Source organism: Bufo bufo, chromosome 2, assembly GCF_905171765.1.
Source record: "Bufo bufo chromosome 2, aBufBuf1.1, whole genome shotgun sequence".
Classification (NCBI taxonomy): domain Eukaryota; kingdom Metazoa; phylum Chordata; class Amphibia; order Anura; family Bufonidae; genus Bufo; species Bufo bufo.
Genome location: NC_053390.1, coordinates 27,294,966 through 27,316,854, shown reverse-complemented (window position 1 = coordinate 27,316,854; position 21,889 = coordinate 27,294,966). Strand labels below are relative to the sequence as shown.

General features: G+C 46.1%; 1 long non-coding RNA gene across 1 annotated transcript; it reads left to right on the top strand.

The window, feature by feature from the left end:
* Nucleotides 1–8,739: 8,739 nt before the first annotated feature.
* LOC120991265 lies at nt 8,740–21,883 on the top strand. The gene is made up of 3 exons (XR_005776604.1): nt 8,740–8,790; nt 21,608–21,699; nt 21,836–21,883. It is a non-coding gene; the product is annotated as an uncharacterized LOC120991265 (long non-coding RNA).
* The last annotated feature ends 6 nt before the right edge of the window (nt 21,884–21,889 follow it).

The following is a 21,889-nucleotide window of genomic DNA, read 5'->3' as shown; positions in this document are numbered from 1 at the left end:
GATGGCTGTGCCGACAGGATACGAGGGATCCTCAATAAGCACTGGCCCATCTTGATGATGGACCCTGATATCAAGGAAGCCGTACACGACTACCCCCAAATAACGTTCAGAAGGGGTAGCAATTTGAAGGATCTTCTCGTGCACAGCCACTTTACACCAGTCCCTAGGCAAGGCACTTGGCTTGACCGTAGGCCCACGGGCTGTTTTAGGTGTAGCGGCTGTGTAGCCTGTGGTTTCTTTGAACCAGGAAAAACCTTTTTTCAGCTCCAACCTGTCAAAAACGTTTCCCATCAGGGATTTCATCAATTGCAAGACGCAGGGCGTTATTTATAAGATCACCTGCGACTGCGGCTTGGAATACGTGGGAAAAACGAAACGTGAGCTGCGCAGGCGCCTTGGCGAGCATCTTGGCGATATTGCCAATAACAGGGACACAGCAGTGTCGAGGCATGTTCATGATCATCATCAGAGGAACCCAAATTGCCTTAAGGCAATGGGAATTGAGAAAGTTGTGTGCTCAACCCGTGGTGGAGACTGGGACCGTGTGTTACTCCAGAGAGAGTCCCGCTGGATTTACACACTACAGTCCTTAATGAACAGCTCAATTATAGCTGTTTCATTTAGCCCACTGGTGGTTCTCTCACTATATGTTTCCATACTGCCATTCCTTTCTTGTGTCTCTTTCCACATTCATAATTATTTTTGATGTTTATGCTTCCCCCCCCCCCTGTCTCCCAGCCCCTCCCTTCGATACCATCTTCCCTTCTGCCCTCCATATGTGTTCATATACTGCCAACATAGTCTTGATTCCTATATTTTGTATCCTTGTGCCATTAAATACCATGTTTATATATTGCAGCACAGCTGCCTGGGAATAGCGTCCCGTTTGCTTGGCAACCGCCGCCTGATCTCGCGTGTATCAGCGAGATAGGACGCGATGACGTCATCTCTGTCATTCACGTCCGCTCTCCTGTCTTCCTCCTTCTATGCGATGCACTGCTCCGCGCATGCGTAGGCGTGCAGCGCTCGCTCTGAGAGGGAGGAATGTCCTAGCCAAGCCTCATTCTGAGGCTGGCTCACTGTTTAAAAGGTAGCGATTTTTTTGTGCTACCTAGGCTACATCAGCCCATGCGTCTCAGTCAGTTATTAGGAGAGGGGCTCTATATCCTGACCCCCCTTTTCCCTCATAGCTAATCTGCCCACGTTGATCCATATCTGGATCGTGGTGAAACTTTGTCTCTGTGCAGAGCGCACATCTGACATCATTGTCAGTGCGCCCTGCACAGGTTCAGCCCAAGCTCCGGTGTTTCCTCTGATGAGCTTGTTACTCATCTCCTCCAGCGAAACATGCATGTAGGGACCAGGTAAGCGAGGGCCTTCTAGGGCGCATAAATTCCAGGGTGAGGTTCCTGTAGGTGACTGGTGACGGGTCACCGCTACCCGGTCACAGAGGCCATTGTAGGGCTCTAGGGCATTACTAGGGCCAGCCAGCTCTACATACCACCCTGTGTTACGCAATTGCCGCAAGCAACGGTGTGTATATCTATCAACACCGGCTGGTCAATTGTTGATCCAGAAGCATCTCATCTGAGCTGTAGGACCAACCGGTTATTATTCTGGTGCCGCCGTGCACCTTTTTTGGTGTATGATTCTATTTTTGTGCACTATTATTTTCTGTTTGGCAACCCGCCGCGTTGCTTCTTGTTTATATTTATACATTGTATCATTTACTATCATGGGACCTATTTTCTAATTTTTCTAATTAAACGTTAAGTTTTAAGTCTGACCACTTACTACATATTTCTTCTGTTTGACTCAGGTGGTCATCCATTATCATCTAATTTGTCAATTGTGTTAATAAATGTGCCCCTAAATCTCTTCCTATCTCACAAAAAGTTTTGTATGGAGACATTGAAATCTACAGTAAATCTATTAAAGGATTGTGGGTCCATCTCCAATGCAAGGGCCTTCCTTCATAACATCAAAAGACATTACTTTCATTTCATATCTGGAACATTTCCTTGGGGTAGTACATTCAGTGTAACATCTTTGTGGATGGAACATAAATGATAAAAAGTTAAATCTGACCCCCTCAAGAACCTGCCTGTTTCTGGGAACACTGCTGGATTCCTCCTCTCAGACCTCATTTTTGCCCCGCGAAAGCAGAACCTGGTCAGATGCAAAGCTATGGATCTCTCTCCCCTCATCTCCACTTTCAAGAAAGCCACATCAGTGCTGGGCCTCCTTTCCTCCTGCATGCAGACAGTAAAATGGGCCCAGCTGAGAGCTCATCTACTTTTAAGGGATATTTTAAAGAAGTGGGATCGGAAGACAGACTCTTGAACCTGGCCTTGAAAATTTTTCACTTTGGGGAATCCCACCTTCTCATCCTCACAGTGGGTTATCTGGGCAGGCAGACAGCAATATAGCAAATTTCTTGAGCCAGATAAAACTCAAGCAGAGTGGTCTCTAAACTTCTCCTCATAGTAACATAGTTTGTAAGGCTCAAAAAATAAATCCGTCCATCCCGTTCAGACTGTTATCCTTAAAGTTGATAAAAAAAAATACCCTGTGAGGTAGAAGCCAATTTTCCTCACTTTAGGGGGGAAAAAATCCTTCCCTATTCCAATCAGGCATCGGGATAACTCCCTGGATGAACGACCCTTCTCCTCATTGTCCCTAAGTGGGAAATTACTTTGTTCAACTTGTTCGCCTCCAGGTCAAGTTGCAAGATCAGCAGATTATTTTTCTCTGAATCCAGCAGACCAGCCATCTGTGGTGAATGCCTTGGCCCATAATTGGGAGGGAGAGAGTGTTGAAATATTGCAACAGCTGCAGCTTAATACTGGAGGTACTATGTTGACTGGACAGTAGATGGTGCTGTGTTAACTATCAGTGCTTAATCATGTAGTTCTCCTAGTGTACGTGTAGTACCCCAGACCAGATTGTTTATTGTTAGACATTGCATTTCACTGTTTGTTTCCTGACTATTACTAGCAGCAAGGAAAGCATGGTAAAGGTTGGCTATAACAGGGTTAACCACCCTGTTCCTCCCCTCTTTGGAAGATTAGGCTGGTCCTACTTCCTGCCAGGAGGGGGAGTTCCTGTGTAGTTACAGTGTGGAGAGGATGTAGACTGCAGGGCTCCTTCTCCTGTTACAGATTTCTCCAGAGAGAACCATCTATAAATTGCCTCAGGTAAAGCCTTGAGAGAATAAAGACTGCAGAGAGACCTTCTATATTCATGTTCTTAGAAGACAAATGGATGGCACTGTAAACATTTGTGGAGCATGGGTCTAATGTTAAATTATTGGTAACTAATTACCTTCTAAGGCTATTTTCACACTAGCGTTTTTCTTTTCCGGCGCTGAGTTCCGTCCTAGGGGCTCAAATCCGGAAAAGAACTGATCAGTTTTATCCTAATGCATTCTGAATGGAGAGTAATCCGTTCAGGATGCATCAGGATGTCTTCAGTTCAGTCTTTTTGACTGATCAGGCTTTTCAGAAAACCGTAGCATGCTGTATTTTTACCTCCGGCCAAAAATCCTGAACACTTTGACTGAACGCCGGATCCGGTCTTTTTCCCATTGACTTGCATTAACGCCGGCGCCGTGTGTTCCGTCAAACCGGATCCGGCTTTTGCATGTTAAACCCGAAAAATGTGAAAAAAAAAGTTAAAGTCCATAAATGGCGGATCCGTCTTTTCCAATGCATTTTTTCATTGTGATCAAAATCCTGATCAGGATTCAAATGTAATCCGTTTTCACACGTTTTTCCGGATCCGGCGGGCAGTTCTGGTGTCGGAATTGAACGCCGGATTAAAACAAGGCTAGTGGGAAAGTAGCCTAAGAATAGTATAATTAAATACAAAAATAAATATGAGTGCATCAATAAAGTATATAGCTCAATGATTTATATATGAAAAGGGGAAGGATTTACCCTCAGTCCGTATATCAATATGTGAGTGCAATTATTACGACAGTCGCGTCCAACAAATAAATAAATAAACAGTAGCAATGAGATATCAAAACAATGCGATAATGATGCGGAAAAGTGGTATCAATGAGTATAAAATGCGATACCACTAATAAATAATATCCAAAATGGCAGCTATAAAACAGCTAAAAACAGCAATAAGTGACGGCAGAAATCCTGTAGCAACAATTAAAAGTATTAAAAGCATATATATCTTTAGTAGCAGCAAAGATAATAGCAGCAATATTTAGTCTGTATGGAGGAGTAAAAGGGAGGGATCCTGCAGGTATCCAAAATGTTGGATCCAAATAATAGGATCTTAATATGGAAAAGGGAAAGATACTTCTATTTAGTTAATCTGAAAACTAATCAGAAATGACAATATTAGCATTATGTTATATCAATCAAATTGACATTCAGATATGTCGGTCACTGTATTCCCAAGGGTATACTTTCCAGGCCTTCCAAGGGTTACAGACTGTTTACAGTCAGGTCCATAAATATTGGGACATCGACACAATGCTAACATTTTTGGCTCTATACACCACCACAATGGATTTGAAATGAAACGAACAAGATGCACTTTACCTGCAGACTGTCAGCTTTAATTTGAGGGTATTTACATCCAAATCAGGTGAACGGTGCAGGAATTACAACAGTTTGCATATGTGCCTCCCACTTGTTAAGGGACCAAAAGTAATGGGACAGAATAATAATCATAAATCAAACTTTCACTTTTTAATACTTGGTTGCAAATCCTTTGCAGTCAATTACAGCCTGAAGTCTGGAACGCATAGACATCACCAGACGCTGGGTTTCATCCCTGGTGATGCTCTGCCAGGCCTCTACTGAACTCTTCAGTTCCTGCTTGTTCTTGGGGGCATTTTCCCTTCAGTTTTGTCATCAGCAAGTGAAATGCATGCTCAATCGGATTCAGGTCAGGTGATTGACTTTGCCATTGCTTAACATTCCACTTCTTTCCCTTCAAAAACTCTTTGGTTGCTTTTGCAGTATGCTTTGGGTCATTGTCCATCTGCACTGTAAAGCGCCGTCCAATGAGTTCTGAAGCATTTGGCTGAATATGAGCAGATAATATTGCCCGAAACACTTCAGAATTCATCCTGCTGCTTTTGTCAGCAGTCACATCATCAATAAATACAAGAGAACCAGTTCCATTGGCAGCCATACATGCCCACGCCATGACACTACCACCACCATGCTTCACTGATGAGGTGGTATGCTTAGGATCATGAGCAGTTCCTTTCCTTCTCCATACTCTTCTCTTCCCATCACTCTGGTACAAGTTGATCCTGGTCTCATCTATCCATAGGATGTTGTTCCAGAACTGTGAAGGCTTTTTTAGATGTCGTTTGGCAAACTCTAATCTGGCCTTCCTGTTTTTGAGGCTCACCAATGGTTTACATCTTGTGGTGAACCCTCTGTATTCACTCTGGTGAAGTCTTCTCTTGATTGTTGACTTTGACACACATATACCTACCTCCTGGAGAGTGTTCTTGATCTGGCCAACTGTTGTGAAGGGTGTTTTCTTCACCAGGGAAAGAATTCTTCGGTTATCCACCACAGTTTTTTTCCGTGGTCTTCCGGGTCTTATGGTGTTGCTGAGCTCACCGGTGCGTTCCTTCTTTTTAAGAATGTTCCAAACAGTTGTTTTGGCCACGCCTAATGTTTTTGCTATCTCTCTGATGTTTTTTTTTTTTTTTTAGCCTAATGATTGCTTGCTTCACTGATAGTGACAGCTCTTTGGATCTCATCTTAGAGTTTACAGCAACAGATTCCAAACAGCAGACTTGAAATGAACTCTGGACCTTTTATCTGCTCATTGTAATTGGGATAATGAGGGAATAACACACACCTGACCATGGAACAGCCGAGAAGCCAATTGTCCCATTACTTTTGGTCCCTTAACAAGTGGGAGGCACATATGCAAACTGTTGTAATTCCTGCACCGTTCACCTGTTTTGGATGTAAGTACCCTCAAATTAAAGCTGACAGTCTGCAGGTAAAGCACATCTTGTTTCTTTCATTTCAAATCCATTGTGGTGGTGTATAGAGCCAAAAATGTTAGAATTGTGTCGATGTCCCAATATTTATGGACCTGACTGTATCTATCAAGGTGTTTTCATATAAGCAATGTTGTTCCTTTCATGGAACAATGCACAATACTATTGCTATTTTATGGGACCTAACTTAATGATGTTAGAGGTACATTACCGCTCCTTGATATGATGTGTCAATAGGGATCTGCGGTGTGGATCTGCACAGCGAAGCTGGCGATGTTTGCTCTCCTCAGCGTCTCGCCACGGCATCCAACGAGGTTAGTGTTGTCTACGTGCAAGCGATGTGCGCTCTCCCGGGCGTCTCAGCTTGGTGTTCCACGTGGCGTCCCACGTGGTCAGGAGCGGGCTTTTCAATTTAAATGTGAGTGAAAGTAGTCCTGCTGTTGTGAGGGGATACTTGCTCCACTTTTATGTTATCCGGGTTCAGAGTTTTTCGGCGCCTTGATTAATGCTGCTTTTTATTATCCTGTTGCAGTTATATGGCTATTGTATTTCCCCCAATAGCCATATATCTCTAACAGGGTTTAGAGAAGAACCTGAGGCCCTCTACTCTTAAGGTGCAAGTGTCAGCACTTTCTTGAACTCCAAATTAGCAGATCATCCCTGGGTTAAAAAAGTATTGGTACCAGCAGGTAGACATAGACCCCTTTATAAGACTAGGATTCCTCTCTGGGATCCTATCCTAGTACTTAATGTCTTAGCAGGTTCTCCCATTGTAGCCTTGGATTCTGTCCATATCGGTGGGGTTGAGAAAATCGGGTTTAAGATCGCTGTATCCGATTAGTTAAAAAACGTTGGTCTTTCTGAAGTCTCTGCAAATATCCTTTTAGACTTACTTCGTCTCGCTTCTATTACGTGTAACTTCGTTTATTGACATAAATTACAATATCATAATACTAAGCCGACCTCGTCATCGTGCCTCATTAACAAAGCCGAGTTAATGAGGCTGTCTCATTCATCTTTTTCTACGCCTGTTTTAGGTGCAGCAAGGAAGCCTCTCATTGTTTCCCAAACGTTTTCGGTCTAAAGTGACCTTTATCAACGTAATCTGTGGCTACAGGAGAAGGAAGCGCATCTGTATATAACTATACAGTTTTTTTTGGATATGACTTACACTGTATTGATATGACACGACTTTGATTAAAAGTCTTTGAAAATACCTCTGGAGTGTCATAGAACCTTTGTATTCTACAATAATGGAACGGACATGATAGAAACGAGACAAAGTAAGTCTTGAGATATTTGCAGAAACTTCAAAGACCTCCACGGAGGCAATACATTTTACAGACGGAGCCCATATTATTTAGGTAGCTTTTAAAAGTAGCGGATTCGGATACAGCAATCCGAACACGATTAGTTCAACCCTATCTATCAGGTATTTCTCCCTCAGAAGAGCTTTCCTCCTGGTCATTACTCTCGCCTGCTGGGTCAGTCAACTGCAGGCCTCGCTGCTTTCCCTCCCTACACTACTATCCTTGATGATAGGGTAGTAATGAAAACCCTACCTTCCGTTTTCCCTACGGTAGTTTCCAAATTGCACAAGAACCAGGAGATCGTTCTTCTGTCCTTTTGTGATAATCCTTCTAAATCACAGCGACGTGTCTTGCCATTGCATAGATGTCAGGAGGTGACCAATTCACTACCTTGAAGCTTCCAGGGATTGGAGGAAAGCAGAGAACCAGGCCAGCAAAGTACTACCAGCAGATGGATGAAGCAGGTTATTTATTTTTGAATATGTCAGTCAGGACCTTCCTCCTTCTTCCTTTTCATGGGGCTCATTCCACAAGAGCGGTCTCCACCTCCTGGGCGGAGAGAGTGGAGGCCTCGTTGGATCAGATGTGTAAGGCAGCACCTGGGCTTCCCTCATACCTTTCTCAGGCACTATAGGTTGCAGTTTTTCCCTGTGTCTGATCTCAACTTTGGTAGGAAAGTCTTGCAGGCAGTTGTCTCCCCCTCTAATTTACTTTATTTCTAGTTTATTTCTCCCTGGGGGCCCTTATGGGTGAGGAGGTAAAAGATGGACTACACTTGCCCCTAATCGGTTTTATCAGAACTCATAGCAGCACCCCGTCCATTTTTTACCTAATTTTCTTTGGTATTATTTGTGTTGTTCCTTAGAGCAGATAAAAAGATAAAGTAAGGGTTAGTTATGTAGATTCGGTAGGGCGTTCTTCTCTGTCTAACCTTTGGATGGTTTTCTAGCAAAACTGAGTTGTGGAGAGGCATAAACCGCTTTTATGTTGCAGGTTTCCTGTTCAGCAGAGGAGGTCCTCTCTATGGGTTCTGGAAAAACAGATTACCGGTAAATGTAATGTATCTTTTTGTACCTAAGTGTCTCTCTCCTTCCACAGGAGTACACAATAGTGAAGAAGACATCGGGGGACTGTGTGACTCCCATCATCCATCTCCAGGAGTCAGGAGGGCGGAGCAGGACCCCTCACCCCATCACAGAGCCTCCCCCTCACCCCCTGATACATGAGCAGAAGATCCTAGAACTCACCCAGAAGATGATGGAGCTGCTGACTGGAGAGGTGACACTGCTGGGAATGCTGGGAAATTCTCCAGTAACAGCACTGGAGGGGTCTGGGTGATGACGGTGTCATTGTGTTGTCAGGTTCCTATAAGGTGTCAGGATGTCACTGTCTATTTCTCCATGGAGGAGTGGGAGTATATAGAAGGACACAAGGATCTGTACAAGGAGGCCATGATGGAGGAGCACCAGCCTCTTATATCACAAGGTAAGAGCCGTCATGTGCAGTGTATACACGTGTGTGCAGTGACATGTAATGGAGGAGGTACACATGTTTGACTCTTTAAACATCACGTTAGGTCCCTGCATTTGCCTTATTAGTCAGACATTTTGATGGGCTCCATTCACCTGAAGGATCTCAGGAGGTTTCCCGCTGGAGTAATTCTCCTCCAGGATCTGCTGGGGATGTCTGGGGGCAAATGCCCCTTTTTTGATGCAGCAGATGATTGGTGAGCTCTTCATTTCCTCCTTGGCCCAGTTACTAGGAAAGAGGGATAAGAGGATCCGTCATCTGTCTCTCCCATTCCTGGATGATGGGTGGCATTAATTTATCTGCTAGAGATTCCACAACTTTCCTTCTAGATCTTCTACCCTGGAGCTGTGGTTCATCCACCTGCAGTGGGCCAGTCTCTGAGGTAGTGAGTTACTACTCAGCCACAGTTTTGTAACTCCCTTATGGTGCTCACTCTCTTCCTGTCTCAGGCCTACAGTCACTCAGTGGCGCCTCCTATGTTTCTCCTGTGCTCCTGCTCATTTAACAGCATGTGCACAGGAAACTGGCGCTCATTAGACCCGGAATGCAACTCCAGCCCCCTAGAAGCCGTAGATTTCTTTGCCGCACAGATCTCCTGAAGATGCTCCACAATCATTATCTCCTTAATAATTCAGGCACATCATACACCAGCGGGTTCACTATATAGACTGGTGTAAGGACTCCTTCTGTACAGATAGTATTACAGCCGATCCATTGAATGACATGCAGAGACATTATTTAACAGAAAACAAAAATAAATAAACCCTCCCAACCCCCCCCACCCCCTAGCGAAGAGACGGTCCGCCATTTATAATAACCATATCGCATCTCATCATACTGTCCAACTCACAGTCAGTAAAAACATATCCCTCCCATGTAAGTGCCTATCGATAATCATACCTAACCACTTAGTCAGGACTCCGGCATCACTAATATGTCCAACCTGGTTCATTTCTTGTCATATCCGACTCCTACACAAATTCTGATTTGCAGTCACTCATCCCGGTCGGCCCCCCACCCAGTGACGCAGCTGCTATGGGGCCCATGGCACTGGGGGGGGGGGCCCGGAGCGCATGGAAAACCCCGCCCCCTACATCTTCAGACTCATCCAGTTTATTAACTAGTAACTTATGGGACATTGAGGCGGCCCCCGGCCTGCCCACTTGTCTTCCATTCCGGGCCCTTCTTGCTTCCCTATGCTCAGTCAGGGCAGGACCCCCCAACCCATTATGTGCTTAAGTAGCATGCGCCGCCGATGTCCCGCGTCCGCGACCCTCCTCAGACTTGTCCATGATCCAAGCTCCAGTCCCAGGCACTGCTGCACTGACTGCACACTGGCCAATCAGCATTTAGCAGTGCAAAGCTCCTGCTGCTGATTGGCCAGTGTATCGCTAGGAGCAGGAGCAGCGCAGCAGGCTCAAGCAGACCAGGGCGCGGCAGTTGTATTCCACGCTCACGCGCTGCCCGCCGCCTGCCCCATCTGCCACCCCCAGGACTGAAGAACCTCTCTGCTCCAGTCACTCTGAAGTTTTGAACATAGCCAGGCCACCGTCCCCCAGTTTCACCGCCGCAGGCCCAGCCAGAATAAACACTACTTGCCTGGCTGCCGGCCTCTGTAGTGTGCCAGTGCCACAGCCGAGCCGGCCGCCCACAGTAAGAGCACAGTAGTCTTAAAAAAAAAAATTATGTGGGTTTTCTTGATGGGGGGAGGGCAGCAGCAAGCAGAGTTCCCGTGGGGTTGGGAGGATTCAGGAGGACAGTGTGCCCCCCCCATGAACTCTGCTTGCTGATAGAGAATAGTGTGCCCAGCAGCACACCCTCACTCAGTCACCTTGCAGTGGGGGAGGGGGGATGATTGGTGACTATGCACACTAAGCACCAGCAGCAAGGAGTTAAAGGGGTTATCCAACCCCTATAATGCCCCCCAAAATGCCTGGGCACCTTAGTTATCTCACTCCCCGTCACCGCATCCAGCGACGTGGGGGGCAGTCAATAGCAGACCACGATGGAAACGAGTCTCCTTAGCATCGCGGGTGACGCTAGGGAGGCTCATTTCTGACGCGGCCTGCTATTGGCTGCACCCACCCCCCTCAGGCATAAGTATTATCTGTATGTGGTGCCCAGGCATTTTTGGGGGGCAAAAAAGGGGCTGGATAATTCCTTTAACCGTTAGGATACTGGAGGTTTTTTTGTTTATGCATTTAAATTTTTCTTCCCTATCTTCCTTGAGCCATAACTTTTTTATTTTTCCATTCACATATCCATATGAGGGCTTATTTTATGCGGGACAAGTTGTACTTTAATATGGCATACAATGTAGTGGGAAGCGGGTAAAAAATTCCAAATGGGTTGGAATTGGAAAAAATTCCTCCACCGTTTTACGGGTTTTGTTCCTACAGCTTTCCCTTTGCAGCAAAACTGACCTTTGACCATCATGCTCTGGATCAGTAGGATTACAACGGTACCACATATGTATAGGTTGTTTATGTCTAAAAAGTGTCAAAATAAATAAAAACCATGAAAAAAAAAATTTTTTACATCACCATAGTCTGACCCCCATAACTTTTTATAGTTATATCTACATTGTATTTCTTTATTGGCAAATAGGGGTGTGACAGGGGAGGAGCCAGGGCAGGAAGTGGGGTGGGCCAGGGGTGGGTAGTGGGCAGAGTTAGGGGGCCCAATTCAGATTCTTGCTTTGGGGCCCTATGATTTCTATGTACGCCCTTGCCCCCACCAGCATAAGTGGAGTCTAGACAGACCCAGTGGAGGAGGACCCGGCCCCAGTGGAGAACCACTTATCCCATATTGCTGCAAATTTTGCCTCACACTTCATCTTAACATACACCTTCCTTTCTAGACGGAGTATATCCTTCATCCTGTTAAGGAATTCAGCCACCGAGGGAGGCTGTGGGCGAATCCAGTATCGAGCTATCAGTTTTCGGGCTTGAAATGATAGGCGTTGGACCCCAAGACGCACCTCATGATTCCCAATGTTCACCACCCCCATTAGACAGGCCCTAGGAGTAACCGGCACCTGAATCCGGTATGCATCTTTAATACTTTTTAACACCACTGCCCAGAAGCTCGAGAACTCATCGCACTCCTAAAACATGTGTATTAGAGATTCAGGTCCTCGCCCACATCGTGGGCAGGAGGCATCCATTCTAGCCCCAATTTTGAACAGAAAGGATGGGGTTCTGTACAGTGATGGCCAGTTTGCAGTGATGGCCAGTTCGCCAACGAACATATAAGGGCTGCCATCTTGACTCGCAAGTCCGGCGATGCACAGGTAAGCCCTTACCTGTGCCTGTGCCGCAAGCCGGTCTGAAATCAAATGTGGTGACCGGGAGCAAGCAGTTCCAAGAACAGCCGCCGGGGGCCTTCATCGGGCTGTTCTCGTAACTGCCTGCTCCCGGTGACCGCATTTGATTTCAGACCGACTCGCGGCACAGGTAAGGGCTTACCTGTGCATCGCCGGACTTGTGAGTCAAGATGGCAGCCCGCATGTGTTCGTTGGCGAACACTGCGAACTGGCCATCACTGGTTCTGTATACTTGATGGATTAGCGACAATTGGGACACGCGATGTCCCTCACATACCGATAGTTGCGGCGTCAGAGCCAATATCTCAGTCCATTGTAGATCCGAAATAGGGCCGACATCCTCCTCCCACCTCCGCCTAGCCGGGAGTGATCCCTCTCTTATGGACTTTACAAAAAGATTCCTATATATTGAAGAGATCAGCCCCTTCGTAGAGGACCTAGTAAGGATCTGTTGCAGGAGTGGAACCCTCACACAAGGTCACTGAGATAGATTTAGTCTGCGTCTGGAACGCGTGTCTCAGCTGCAGAAATTGATAGATAGGCAGTACGAGGAAGAGAAAACTCCTATCTAAACTGATCAAATGACTTGAATTCTCCATCTTTCTGCAGCTGATTATAAGAATGTCACTTCCTTCTTCTCCCACAGGGAAAACCCTTCCAGGCGGAATATCTCAGGCAGCTGAGGGTTGTTCCAGAGCGGTGTAACCTGGGTGAAGCACGTTATGGACAGCAGCTCCCGGCACTTGTGCCAAACCCTACTGATTAAGTTAATTGTAGGCATTCCTGCAACATGAGCGGGGAGGCCATCCTGTTCCAATACGACTATAGGGGATCAAGATCCGTCAGTCTTAATATATCCCCTCTAGTTCGTCTACTACACAGCACACCCAATGGTGCCAAAACAGCCCCTTTTATAAACTCCTCCCAGGAATAGTGTAGGGTCAGTTATAAGTGTTGTCACGTTCCCCTGCACAACCGCCATCAGTGCCCCACACAGTAAAGAAACATTATGGCGTACAGGACATGACATAAGGTGGAATAGACAGAACAGAAGTTGGACAGATTCAAGCTCAGCAGACGACGGAGGACAATGGGTGAAAGGAATCCCATAGTAACTACCTCAGATACAAGTCCGTCTGAATAGGAGCTAACTGCATCTTTCCCACTTCAGGGGAGGTAGAATACGGCTCAGGAGGAGGATTCTCACCATAGGAGGGAGTTTAGAGCGATTCTTCTCACGTTCATTCAGTGACCATAGCCCAGGTCTACAGACAAGGGGTGACCGATGTATGTACTGAGAAAGGTGTAACTGTCCTTCTAATGAATCCCCCTTCAGAGGAGGATGGGGGTCTCAGAGGTTCCTGTTCCTGTCCAGCAGGATAGTATTCCCTCTCGTGGAGCTCTCATGGGCTCACTGATAAAATTTTCTGATATTTTTCTCTTTCCCCATTCACTATAACAGCTCCTTAGGAAAAATGAATTGTCTTCCCTGGTAAAGGAGACTTGGAGGGGGATATAGATGTAGAGCATTCGGAGCCTTCCCAATGCATCCTGTACTACGTCCCAAAAGGGGCGTATCACAGGGAAATGCCACCAAATATGTAATAGAGACCCCACATCACCTCCGCGTCTCCAGCAATGTGCCGAGTCAGATAACCCTCAGTCAGAGAGTAGTTTATAATGCAAGGTGAAAAGCCGCATGATGATGCCCAACACTCCTTTCGTCTCCTTGTCTGTCAGCACCAAGCCCAGTTCTTTCTCCCACTCCACCAGGAAGGGAGGTTTAATATCTCGCCCCTGACCTGACCTCCCTGCAGCACATATAGAGCAGAGACTTTCTTGTGTTTCAGAACTGGAGAGGCAATACGTTTTTCAAAAGAGTTTTTAATGTTCTTTGTAGTTCATATTTCCTCAAGGCACTGCGGCAGACCATTTGAAAATGAGACTGGTAAAGAAATAGGTAGGAAGATTGTCTGAGAGAGGCAGGTAGAGCCTTAAGAGGTGGAAACGTTCGTTCCTGAAAAAATTCCCTTAAAGTAATAGAGGCAAAAAAGCTCCATAGTTCCGGGTAGGTCCCTGCTGGGGTTCCCATAAGGTATGGAAGTAGCCTGCCCGGCATTAGAGAGGAAGGCCCCTGAATAGGTGTGCTACGTACTTTGGACCATGTCTCCCACAGGCCCCTCAGGGGGATCACAATCCTCTGAGTCTGTAAGGTGCCAATTTGGAAGCCAGAGATGTCGGTGAGAGGAGGGATCTGTAACATGTTCCGCTAATCTGGCTACATCAATCTGTCTCTTTGGATCCACCATTCCTAGCCATCTGTTTAATTGTACAGGGAGTGCAGAATTATTAGGCAAGCTGTATTTTTGAGGATTAATTTTATTATTGAACAACAACCATGTTCTCAATGAACCCAAAAAACTCATTAATATCAAAGCTGAATATTTTTGGAAGTAGTTTTTAGTTTGTTTTTAGTTTTAGCTATTTTAGGGGGATATCTGTGTGTGCAGGTGACTATTACTGTACATAATTATTAGGCAACTTAACAAAAAACAAATATATACCCATTTCAATTATTTATTTTTACCAGTGAAACCAATATAACATCTCAACATTCACAAATATACATTTCTGACATTCAAAAACAAAACAAAAACAAATCAGTGACCAATATAGCCACCTTTCTTTGCAAGGACACTCAAAAGCCTGCCATCCATGGATTCTGTCAGTGTTTTGATCTGTTCACCATCAACATTGCGTGCAGCAGCAACCACAGCCTCCCAGACACTGTTCAGAGAGGTGTACTGTTTTCCCTCCTTGTAAATCTCACATTTGATGATGGACCACAGGTTCTCAATGGGGTTCAGATCAGGTGAACAAGGAGGCCATGTCATTAGATTTTCTTCTTTTATACCCTTTCTTGCCAGCCACGCTGTGGAGTACTTGGACGCGTGTGATGGAGCATTGTCCTGCATGAAAATCATGTTTTTCTTGAAGGATGCAGACTTCTTCCTGTACCACTGCTTGAAGAAGGTGTCTTCCAGAAACTGGCAGTAGGACTGGGAGTTGAGCTTGACTCCATCCTCAACCCGAAAAGGCCCCACAAGCTCATCTTTGATGATACCAGCCCAAACCAGTACTCCACCTCCACCTTGCTGGCGTCTGAGTTGGACTGGAGCTCTCTGCCCTTTACCAATCCAGCCACGGGCCCATCCATCTGGCCCATCAAGACTCACTCTCATTTCATCAGTCCATAAAACCTTAGAAAAATCAGTCTTGACGTTTCAGCTTGTGTGTCTTGTTCAGTGGTGGTCGTCTTTCAGCCTTTCTTACCTTGGCCATGTCTCTGAGTATTGCACACCTTGTGCTTTTGGGCACTCCAGTGATGTTGCAGCTCTGAAATATGGCCAAACTGGTGGCAAGTGGCATCTTGGCAGCTGCACGCTTGACTTTTCTCAGTTCATGGGCAGTTATTTTGCGCCTTGGTTTTTCCACACGCTTTTTGCGACCATGTTGACTATTTTGAATGAAACACTTGATTGTTCGATGATCACGCTTCAAAAGCTTGGCAATTTTAAGAGTGCTGCATCCCTCTGCAAGATAACTCACTATTTTTGACTTTTCTGAGCCTGTCAAGTCCTTCTTTTGACCCATTTTGCCAAAGGAAAGGAAGTTGCCTAATAATTATGCACACCTGATATAGGGTGTTGATGTCATTAGACCACACCCCTTCTCATTACAGAGATGCACATCACCTAATATGCTTAATTGGTAGTAGGCTTTCGAGCCTATACAGCTTGGAGTAAGACAACATGCATAAAGAGGATGATGTGGTCAAAATACTAATTTGCCTAATAATTCTGCACGCAGTGTATAGCTTGATAATACATATAGAGATCTGGTACCCCCAGCCCTCCCTCTTCTCTGCGCCTAACCAATACATTATAAGGGATTCTGGCCCTCTTCCTCCTCCACAAATAACCTGAGAAGGCCCGTTTAATGTCTGCAAAGAATCTAGAGGGTAAAGCAGTTGGGACCATCTGGAGTGTGTACATGAACTTGGGGAAAACATAAGCCTTCAGAACATTCTCGCGTCCCATCCAGGATAGGAAAGAGATGTCAAATTTTCATAGTAGCCCCTTCACACTTTCCAGTAGGGGGGCATAATTAACAGTGTAAAGCTCCTGCAAGTCACTCGGGATTTTTATTCCCAGGTACGTCAGGGGTCTTTTTGATAGTGGAAATGGTGCTCAGACGTGTAGTTTCCTCCTTAGAGAGTGTAATATTTAACAATTCTGACTTTGTGGCGTTAACTTTAAAGTCAGAGAGTGTGCTAAATGTTTTAAGTTTGTTGTCCAAAGCCAGTAGCCCAGTCTCCGGGTTGGTGACAAGGAATAGCAGATCATCAGCAAACGCTGTGCACTTAAGATCCCTCTCGCCATATTGGATGCCCATAATTAAGGGTTCCTGGCGAATTGATTGTATCAGCGTTTCTGCCACCAAAACAAAAAGAGAGGGAGATAGGGGGCATCCCTGCCTTGTTCCATTTGGGATCTCAAAGACCGGAGACATTGTCCCATTTATCCGCAGCCTAGCATGTGACTGTCCATACAGCGAAAAAATTGCTTGAATAAATGTGTCAGGGATGTTGAATTAATGAAGTGCCATCTTCATAAATGCCCAATTGGCCCTTTTTCAGCATCGATACTCAAAAGCACTGGAGGAAGTTTCCTATGTTGTGCCTCATAAATGGAGTGAAATATACGATGGGCATTGTCCCGGCCCTCTCTACCTCTCACAAATCCCGATTGCTCCCACTCTATGAGCAGCGGCAGGACAGAACCCAGTCTAATGGCCAATATTTTAGCCCATATTTTTAAGTCAATATTCAGAAGTGAGATGGTAGAACTTCCAGAAACTTCTTATAGTAAATTAATGGACTCCCGCCCGGGCCCGGGCTTTTACCCGGGGCAAAGTTGTGGATTACTGGTCGTACCTCCTCCTGGGTAACTTGTCTAATCAGGTGAGCTCCCATCTCTGATGAGAGTGAAGGCAGATTAAGGGATTTTAAGATCAGTGTCATTTAGTCTATTCTGTTAAGGCCCCTTTCACACGAGCGAGTAATCCACACGGGTGCAATGCGTGATGCGAACGCATTGCGCCCACACGGAATCTGGACCCATTCATTTCAATGGGGCTGTGTACATGTGCGTTGGTTTTCACGCATCACTTGCGCGCTGCGTGAAAATCGCAGCATGTTCTATATTCTGCGAACGCTGGCCCCATAGAAGTGAATGGAACTGCGTGAAAATCGCATTGCATCCGCAAGCAAGTGCGGATGCGATGCATTTTTCACGGATGGTTGCTAAGAGATGTTGTTTTCAGTTTTTTTATCTCGCGCGTGCAAAACGCATTAAATCGCATTGCACCCGCGCAATAAAAACTGAACAACTGAACGTGATCGCAGAAAAAACTGAATGACTTTGTTTGCAAAATCGCGCATTTTTCACTGAACGCATTCGCAACGCATCGTGACCTAATCCGCACACGCTCGTCTGCAAGGGGCCTAAGGGTTTCTTCCTGCTCTACTCCCTTATTAAGGTTGTACAGGGCAGAGTAAAACTCTTGGAAGGATTAAGCAATTGAAGGTGTGTCGAGATGTAGGGCACCATCCTTCCCTGTAATCTTGGAGATATAGGATAACTGTTTAACCTTTTTTCAACAGTGAGGTCATCATCTTAGTTCCCTTGTTCCCATGGGCATATATTTTGTGTTGGAAGTAGAGCAAATGTTTCGCCACTCTCTGTGATAGGAGTTTCTTTAACTCTAGTCTAAGATTCGCCAGATCTGCCTGTGCCGTAGTGCTAGCGGATTTTTTGTGTATTTTTTCTATGGCTGCAATTTGTGCTAATATGGAGTCAATAGCTTTTTGTTGATCCCTCTACCTGTAGTGCCTAGTTCAATAAAGGTCCCCCTCACAAACGCCTTGTGCGCCTCCCATACAATCGGATACTTACAATCAGGTGAGACGTTGAGGGAGAAGTAAGAAGATAGAGAATCCTTGATCTTCTCGCAGTCCCGGGGGTTATGTAGAAGTGATTCATTTAGTCTCCAATTCCAATTTCTGCAGGGCAGGGAGGTCAGGGTGGGAGATGCCACACAGGGGGCATGGTCCGAAACCGTAATAGATCCTATCTTGGACATACTGCAGAACGGTAGGAGAGAAGTAGAGATTAAAATATGATCAAGTCGCTGAAAGGATGCATGAGGGTTAGAATAGAATGTGTAATCTTTAGTGGTAGGATTGAGATGTCGCCAAATATCAATGAGATTCAGTTCTTGCAGTTTCTTGTGAAGTTTACTCAGATGACTCTGCGAGATATGGGACTTGCCCGACGAGGAGTCGGTAGGTGGGTTGAGCACTTGATTAAGATCCGTTCCTATCACAACTGGGCCTTCCGCAAACACTTTCAGGGTGTCCAAAGCTTTCAGAAACCAGATCACCGGAAGCGTTGGGGGCATATAGATTGGCGATTTTTCTTAGAAGCTATTTCCCCTTTTAGAAGTAGCAATCTGCCCTCCACATTTGCCATCTGCTGATGGAGTACAAAAAGTACTGTGTGGTGGAATCCAATGGCAACACCTTTGGACGCGGAGGAAGGATGGCAGCTATGGAACCATTGTCTAAATGGGTGTAAGGGTAACTTCGGGATTCTCCCTTGCTTGAAATGGGTCTCCTGAAGGAAGATTATTTGGGACTTAAGCTTACGTAAGGTAAGTGCAGGTTGACCCTTCGCATTAAAAATAGTAAGCAATATATCAGCCATCTGTGTGGTGAGATGCTCTCCCGGCACATAGCTGTCAATTTCAAACATATGTGCCAGTACAGGTGGGTGCGGGGGCTTAGGGATGGCCCAGAGGGTCAGCAGAACTCAGTCCCTAGGGAGGGAGGGAGGTAAGATAGACAAAAGGGTAGGAATAGGGTGGGAGGATAGAAGGTAACACTCTAAGGCCTCATGCACACGACCGTTGTGTGCATCCGCGTCCGTTCCGTCATTTTTCACAGTTTAGCGGAGGTCCCATTTATTTCTATGGAGCTGTGAAAAAAAACTGATAGTCCTCTGTTTTTTCTCAGCGTCCGTGATCCGTGATTCCAGCCCGTCAAAAAAACATAACCTGTCCTATTCTTGTCAGTGGAAAACGGAGGACAGACCCATTCAAGTCAATGGGTCCGTCAAAAAAAACGGATGCACAACTGGTATGTCATCCGTGTCCACGTCCGTGTCAGTTTTTTTCTACAAGACCTTGGTGCAATAAAATTACACTTTTCATTAACCTTCCTTTTTTTCCCCCTGTCAGACAAAAAAAAAGGAAGACACAAGGAAACACAACTGAAGCAAAATCGGACACGGACCACTGAAGCCAAATCACTGACAGTGAAAAAACACTGTCGTGTGCATGAGGCCTAACCAGACTATACACATATCTGGAGTTGCTAAACTTTAACTTGTGACCCAGATGTTAACGACCAGCCTGGACAATCTTAGGTAGTCATGTCCACTATGGGAGAGTTGAGGATGACCCTCTTCGTGACCAAGCTAGTCTCAACTCAACAGTTAGTGCCTAAGAGGGCATGGCCCTTCAAGGCTCACAGGTAGCTTATAATCCTTCTATGTCTGAATAACAAAGATGGAAGCATATAAGATATGGAAGGAAAGTAGGAGAAAAGGAAAGATAGGGCAAACAAGAAAAAATAAAAAGTGCATTAATCCTGAGCAGGATCCTCGTATAATCGGGCTCCAAGGCTCAGTCACCTATACAGTCCTCTCCACAGGGTATAAGCATTGCAGGAGGAAGATGGAGGGGAGGAGGGGAGACGCGCGGCCCCACTGGGCCCAATCTTCATCTCAATGGCAGATCATCCTGACGAATCTTTTGCGGTCCCCCTCACCCCATACCCCGGTACCTCAAAACTCGAGAAAAAGATAAAGACATAAAAGTTCCCCCAGGACAGCATCCCTGATCTCCCACTCAGCAGTATTAGGCCTGCAGAAGCTTCAAGTCGGCTGCATCGCCATCTTCCCTTGTGGCTTGGCAAGCTTGGGAGACTTGTGCTTGGCAACTTTGCTCCATGGGTCCAGGCGAGGGAGAGAGGGCAGTTGGGTAGTGAGGACCTCCAGTAGCCAGGAAGGAACTCCGGAGTGTGAATGACGATGCGTCTGCTCCCTTTTGGGATGGAGAGGCCGAAAGGATTGATCTAGGTATATGGAATCTGCGGCTCATAGAGCCTCCAATAGCGGTCTCAGGAGGTGCTTTTTGGCTAGTGTAGACAGAGCTATGTCCTGATAGATCACCAGTTCTGCTCCCTCGTATGTGATGTTTCTTTCTCTGGCCGCAGTCAGAATACGCGCTGTGTCTACATAGAACTGTCTCTCTGAGGGTTTTAGCAATGGTCTCAATGCCCAGTGAATATGTTCAACTATAATTGACTGAACCATCTCCTGGCCCACCAGGTCGGCGAACACTTCCTTCGCCACCTTGTGTAAGGCCTCTGCGGCCCAGGTTTCCGGGAGACCTTTGATACGGATGTTCCGTCTTCTGCTACGGTTCTCCTGGTCTTCAGAGTTAAGGCCCTGTTGATTTTATCAGTGTGGCTCACCGCATGGCCGGCCAGGGCTGTGGAGTGTGCCACAATCTCCGTGGCCGTATTCTCTAGGCCCAGTTGTATAAGCTCCGACTTAATGTCCGATAGTTCCACCATCACCGGTCTTAGTGCCTGCTCCAGAGCTTTAGTGATGAAGGCCTTGGTGATGTTGGTGCTATCCGATTCCTCCTCTTCTATCTCCAGCGTGCTCTCCGGATCCGAGTCTTCAGCTGCATTTTCCAAGGCCGTTGATCCCGCGGCCATCTTGGATCCAACTCCTTGTGAATGCGCACCTTTCTTTTTGAACAATCTCTGCATATCCTGTTGACCTTTGTGGGGTCTAGTGGTGTCCAGAGAGTCAGCACCTCTCTCTCTTCCGTATTTGACCATGATGGGTCTGGTCACTTGCTTTTTTTCGGGTCTATAGTGCTCGGGTACAGAGGAGCTGTGGCTTCACACTGCCATCTTCTCCAGCGGCTAGGCTCCACCCCCGACCAAGTCTAATTTTTTGCTTTGATGCCTTTTTGATGGGTAGTGTACTGCAAGATGCCCCTTGCACTTAGACCTGTACCCTCTTCCTCAGAATTGACTGTTTTGGAGAAGGAGTTGTCGCTCACTGCCCGCTATTCCCTCTAATAGACCAAAGGTTACCGCAGTCTTCTGGCCTCCTAGGTGCTGGGACCTCGGCACAGGTGATGAGGAGCAGAATGTTGTTGTTTCCCCTGATAACTAAACCTAGAAGTGAAGGAGCTGAGAGAAGTGTCTGATCTATAGACAGTCACTGTGTGCTTGTGTCTCCACAGATGGATCCAGGAGGAGAAATCTACCAGACAGATGTCCCCGGCCTTTGTATTCCCAGGACTGTCCAGAGGAGAAGGTCCCGGAGAATCCTCAGGTAGATGGAGCTGAGCCTTATACACATCTATATAGGGGGATCATGCAGTCATAGAGGGGCCATAGATTGTGGGGGTCTCTTATGTGGATCTGTTAGATTTCCCACCTGTCTGCTGTATTGTACTAAATTGTTACAGATGACAAATCAGGGGGAAGATCTGATTATTATAAAAGTGGAGGATGAAGAAGAG